The 6,610-nt window shown below is 37.8% G+C and overlaps 1 pseudogene; it reads left to right on the top strand.

Annotated features, from left to right (window-relative positions):
• Window positions 1-1,498: 1,498 nt before the first annotated feature.
• On the top strand, window positions 1,499-5,921 carry LOC121152799 (annotated as a pseudogene).
• Window positions 5,922-6,610: the final 689 nt, after the last annotated feature.

Raw genomic sequence — 6,610 nt, 5'->3', positions numbered from 1 at the left:
TAAATGATGGTTAAAGATGTTCTCTTGATATAGATCACAAATAGCAACGGCCAAAACTAAAGGCAAATGTGAAGAACATCCCAGTAAAATGACAACATAAGACTATATCAATGAACAACATATTGTTAAAATGGCAAGACCAAATAACCATCCATTCATAGTAACCTTGAGTGTTTGGGCTTAAGCCAAATGCTGATCAAAGACGGATTCCCAGTGGAACTCTTAAATTGATCTTAACAATGGGATACTGGACTGTCTTTCATTGACCATGCCTGCAAGATTTAAGACAGTTTATGAAGGACTATACAACCATAATAACATAAAGGAACTCAGCAGCAGCAAGATCCAAAAGTTTTTGTAGTTTTCCATGAGAATTCATTTGTATCTTACAAACTTCTAGAAATTATACTGTTGGTGTTCTTAAGCAAAAATTTCACTTTTTAAGTTAAATTCAATGCGAAATACTGAATATGATCATTAGTAAGAATGAAATCACCAATTCTCATTAATTTTAATGGCCACTCCATTCCTGATTCAAAAACAGCTATTGCAACATTTAAGAATTTAACCAGCAGATGATTCTAACTTAACATGATGTTGACTTCTCGGAAAACTACAATGTTTAACTTGAAATAACTGGGTCAGTGAAGTTTATCTCAATTTTTGATTACTTATTTCAAAATGCAATAAAATACGCATTTATATATTGATATGTGTGTATAATACATATGTATATAATATAGTGATATGTTCTAGGTATTTGTTTATATAGATAGATATGCTAGTGTTCACAATTATTTTATCTGGAAACTTAAATCTATGTTGGGAGACAAAACTGGCTTGCAGAGGCAGCGGCAATGCAGATGGAAGTAACCAGAGGCATTGCCAGTATCATGAGTCTCCTCAACAAGTCCAAGAGTGAAATGACCCCGGAGAGGCTACAGATGCAGAATAAGAAACAGTTCAACATGGGCCACTTTTGGTGCTAACACAATTGGTCAAGAAAATCACACAGGTGCTAATCAGCTGCCATGACAAAAACTCCTGGGCTGAGCTAGCCTTTGACAGGCACTGGAGCATGGTGCTAGAGATCATGAAGAAGCTGTTAATTGAAGTCCCCAAGAATCACAAGAGCAGGAAGTTCAAGCCAGTCAAAAGCACCACCAATCTTCAAATGTTCCTGTTGGGGGTTAGGTCCTCATGTTCCTGCCCAAGCCGCTCATTGCCAGTAAGTAGGGGACAACCTTATGCCACTGCTGCCCCAAATTCCGAGTCTGTACACTTGTCCCTGCCACCAGATAACTCTCCATGGTATATAAAAACTGCCCTGAAATTATTCTCTTGTTTTTGGTACTGTTTTCCATCTTTAATAGTATGTAATTTTCTAAATTTCTGATTCTGTTTACATACTTGATCAGGCCACATAGAATGGGTTAGTTGCCCATATGTTCTGTTCTCCATTCTCTGCTAGAGTACCAGATGTCCTCTGCAGAACCCAATGAGCTACCATGTCCTCTATGTCCAGCAATCCATCCTCTACACTGACGAGGAAGTTCTCCTAGGTGGGCTCATTAACATGAGTCAGGTGACCAGGGTCTTGCCAGACGTGCCCCTGCACAGAGGATCACAAATCCAGCAACCACCACACAGTCAGGCCTTTGGCCCTGGGCCATACAACCTGGGACACACTGGATCCCCCACTCCCAGGGCTCACAGAACTGCCAACCACTATAGAGGTAGGTTCTAGAATCTTGGCCAGAAGACTCAGGCTCCTCTTGGCTTCACACCCTTTGGGCTCATAGACTCGGTTCCCCCCATCCCCCCGCCCCCAGACTGACATGTCTCATATTCTTTGGCATCCATCAGTGAGTACTTCAGCTTCAGAATCAGCCCCAGCCCTGGCTCCAGTGTTAACTGGCTACTGGTATGGTCCTATTTGACCCCTCTTGCACCCATCCTGATTCTCCGATATGCTAGGGGACATTATGAACCGACCTTGTCTATCTTACACCTTCAGCTGACCCACATTTTTGCTGATGGGTACTGTTCTGGGTTCAGTGGCTCCTTGCCTTGCTTCTTAGGTTTACCTGAAGAGACTGCAACCAGACAAAGCATTTCAATAAATTCTTTAATCTGGTCTCCTCCCAGTGGTAAATCTGGCACATACCAGTAGATCCCTGCACCAGACTGACTGAGGGCAAATCTAATTGTATCACATTGTCTCAGATTTCTTTATTAGAAAAACAACAACAGTTTCTCTTCAGATGTTTGAAATGCCTTTTTTGTTCCAACATCTTGAGGGCCAGTTCAATTAAGCTGAGTTGTCTTCTTATGGTTGTGGTTCATTAGCATGCTATTTCCTATTGTATCTTCTAACCTTTTCCCCAAGTTCTCACTTGTATTCTATTTTCACTCAGATGCCTTGTACCTGAGGTCTTTCCAATTGAACTACTAAAATTAGAAATGAATTAAAATGATAAATTTAATAAGACTAAAAATATCCAAACTCTGCCATTTAAACATTTGAGTAATGGCATTTTACAACATGATTATCTCAGCTATGTGTATGTCTGGTTATTGATCATCTGTCTTTATGGTTCTGACTGCTAAAAATTTTGATTCAGTATTAACAGATGGGTTTTTAAAAATTTATTTCTTTTATACTAATTACATTTTATTATGTGACACAGTTTCATAGGCTCTGAGATTCCCCTCACTCCTCCCTGAACCTTCACACCATGGTGGATTCCTCCACTTTGTTGCAGTATTATAGTTCAAATTCAGTCAAGATTCTTTCATTGCAAGCATATACCAGGCATAGAGTCTAGTATCATATTGTCCAGTTTTGTGGAGCCTGATGACATTCAGCCTCTAATTACTGAAATTTCTATTAACTTGTGGGGATGAAATTTCTTACAACAAACCAATGCACAACTTTAATTACCTCCTCTCAAAAATGTTTCTCCTACAGTGAGACATATTATGGCTAAATGGGGTATAAAAAGGGAAAAGGCTTAGGAAAATATCAGCAAGGAACTACTGAGCCACTTAATCTACTAACCTACATTGCCAAGGTTTGGGATTTTCCTAGGGGCTATTGAGACAATCAAGGCTGTTAAGATACAATGGAAGTCTGATACACCAGTATGGACTCCTCAGTGGCACCTACATCAACAGAAATTGTAGGCTCTTAGAGAATTAGTACAAGAAAAATTATAAAAAGAACTCATAGAAACTTCTTTCTTTCTCTGGAATTTCCCTGTGTTTTTTATAAAAAAGAAGTCAGGGAAGCGGAAATGGTTAATTGACTTGTGAAATGTAAGTGCCAGTATGATTACTATGGGACCATTACAGCCTGGCCTGCGATCTCCTTGCAATTCCTAAGGATTGGAAATTTATAGTGTTAGATCTCAAAGATTGCTTCTATAATATTTTTGTCCATGAAACTGATAGGCCCAGATTTGCTTTTTCAGTTCCTACTTCTAATAATAAGGTACCTTTTCAAAGATATCAATGGAGAGTGCTCCCCCTAGGGTATGACACATTGACCACAATGTGTCAATACTTAGTTGAAAGAACTATGGCATCTATTGGCAAAAGTTTTACAAACGTATATCTTATTTATTATATGAATGATATTCTACATTCTACCACGTCTGCTGAGATGCTGCAAAAGGTATTCATTATGCTCTAAGAAAATTTACAACCGCACGGGCTTGCTATTGCTACTGAGAAAATACAAAGAACAGATGTAATTAACTATTTAGGATATGCAGTGGGCAGACAAACTATTAGACCCAAAAAGATCTCAATTAGAAGGTCAATATTAAAAACTTTAAATGATTACCAAATACTACTAGGAGATATTAATTGGCTACCCCTATGTTGGGAATTCCTAATTATGAACTACAGAATGTGTTTGCTACCTTAGAAGGCGATCCTGTGCTGGACAATTAGCTCATTGAGCCCTCTGGTTGATAAAGAGCTACAATTTGTTGAACAACGGTTAAAGGAGGCATTTTCCCACAGAATAGATCTTAGCCTCCCACTTCAGTTTCTGATTCTTCCCACATAGTTATCTCCTACAACTGTATTGACACAAAACAACCTCCCATTAGAACAGACGTATTTACATCATAAGGGACATAGAATTTTAACCGCTTATCTCCACAGGGTTGCAGAGCTTGTCTGTCAGGGCCTACTGCATGCTCAATACTTCTATGGCTTTGATCCTCATACTATTGTCTGCCATGTGGAATCAAACACTTTGAAAAAGCATTAATATTAAATAAAATGCAAATAGCTTTTTTCTGCTTATTATGGACATATTAGTAACCATAATCCTGCTAGGAAAGTATGGAATTTCTTACAGAAAACTGAGCTTATATTCACTAATTTCAGTTTTTGCTAAAGATTGATTTATATATCCAATGTCCTTTGTGCTTGCATATGAATTTTTGTTTAAAAGCTATACATTTTTGTGTGAAAGAATTACACATGGAAGAAGAGATGAAGAGAAAGATGATCTTCCATCCACTGCTTCACTAGCCATATGGTCACAGTGGCTGCTGCTTTGCTGATTGAAACTAGGACCCACAAGCATTTTCTCATCTCACACGTGGGTGGGAGATCAAGACTTGAGCCATTCTCTATTTGTTTTCAAGCACATAGATACCTGGACAGAAAGTACAGCGATCAGGTCAGGAATTGGTGCCCATATGGAATGCCGCAGTATAGGTGGAGTATTAGATAGCTATGCCACTGTGTTGGTCTCATGTCTGTGATGTTCAGTATCATTTATGCTAGGTCTGAGACTAATGTTGTATCTATTTTGATTGGATTTCATTGAATCCGTGGATTGCTTTTGTTGCTATGAACATTCTGATATCATTTCTACGAATCTACAGACATAGGAGATGTTTTGATTTTTGGTGTCTTCTGTTTCTTTAATGTTTTGTCATTTTCATCATAGAAATCCTGCACATACTTGGGCAATCAGATCCTAAATTATTAAATTTTTTTGCAGCTGTTGTGCATGGAGCCTATAAGCTTTTTTCAGTCATGGAATACTTTGTGAGATCAAAAGCTATTGATTTCTGTTCCACAGCTTCAATAGGCAGTATTTAGGAAGTGACAGTTCAATTGGAGGAGAATCCTTCAAAATACAAACATCTGCTACCTATAAAAGTGATGTGACTGGCTAGCTCTACCTACCTATTTTATTCACCAATATCCCAGTATCATGTGAAGAGAAAGACTTATTTTGGGATCGCCTTTTAACTACCTGAAGAGTGAGAATCCTTCAGTTGTAAATGATGCCTAACAACATACACTTTAACAATTTAATTTAGTGGCCCATGCTAGAGAGTATGTATCCATATTTGGGTCAAGAGCATATTTGAAGCCAATGGACTCACACCATTATATCAAGGAATAAATTCCAAGAAAGGAATTTGCAGAGGGAGCAGGCATCATTAAGGAGTAACCAAATCAGAAACCTAAACGTAGTGTGGAAAACCAATCTAGGCAAGAGGAGAAGGTTATAGACCATATGATTTCAGAGAATGGCTCCAGGTTACAGAAATGTTTTATTGTCTTTGCAGACAATCCCAGTTTCATGAACCTAGATGAACCTTTCACATTACCTGTAAATGAACTGCAGTTTATGGACTATGGGTCTGGTTTTGGAAATGTGCAGTACCAAGTCAGTCCACTGATATATTATTTCAGGAAAACAGCTAGGATAGCTGCATCCAAGCTCCACCCTTTCCTTGCTATCACACTGCCTAGACATCACACTACTTTCCTCAGTGCAGAGACTGTAAAGTGTATCTGGCTTGAGACTAGCGAAAACATTCAAGAAAATATACAGCATTGTATATTTGCCCGTTAAAGTGGAAAATTTTTTTTATTGTTGTTAACATTGTATTATGTGATACAGTTTTATAGGCACTGGGATTCCCCCCACCCCTCCCATACCCTTCCTCCCATGGTGGATTCCTCCACTTTGCTGCATAACCACAGTTCAAGTTCAGTTGAGATCCGTTCCTTGCAAACACATATCTAGCATAAAGTCCAGCGTCTTATTGTCCAGATAAGTTCAGTGGCATCTTGGGGTGACCTTCTCTGATCTGATGGTAGAGCTAACAGAGTAAAGTTCTGGTCAGTTAAAATTACCAACAAAACAACAGTATCAATAGACAACATTATGGAATTAATTGACATAGTATTGAGTAAACAATATGTTAAAAATAATGCAAGTTCCATTATTCGAAACATCTGGGTTGAGACAGTATCAATGACAGGTTCAAAAAATAACAAACAACCAAACAAAAATTACAGGTTAAATCAAGGGAAACATGTGGTATCTAACCTTTTGGCAGTGGAAATTTAACAAAATCTTCAGTGTTACACTTCATATTTACTTTAGTTTTTGTTACTTTTGTAAAATAGTCATGTCTGAAAGTAAGCATATATAATTTAAATTATTTCCTGTAGGATAATATATGAAATAGTTTATTTGAAGAGATGTATTGATTTGATATTTTGAGTTATATTCCCAATCAACATTTATATATTTTCTATACTTATTTTGTTTTTTTGTTCCTAA

The sequence above is a fragment of the Ochotona curzoniae genome, unplaced genomic scaffold (assembly GCF_017591425.1).
Source record: "Ochotona curzoniae isolate NIBS_2020 unplaced genomic scaffold, NIBS_Ocur_1.0 contig_2657, whole genome shotgun sequence".
Taxonomy (NCBI): domain Eukaryota; kingdom Metazoa; phylum Chordata; class Mammalia; order Lagomorpha; family Ochotonidae; genus Ochotona; species Ochotona curzoniae.
Note: the sequence above shows the minus strand (reverse complement) of the source record. Positions and strands in the feature narration are given on the sequence as shown.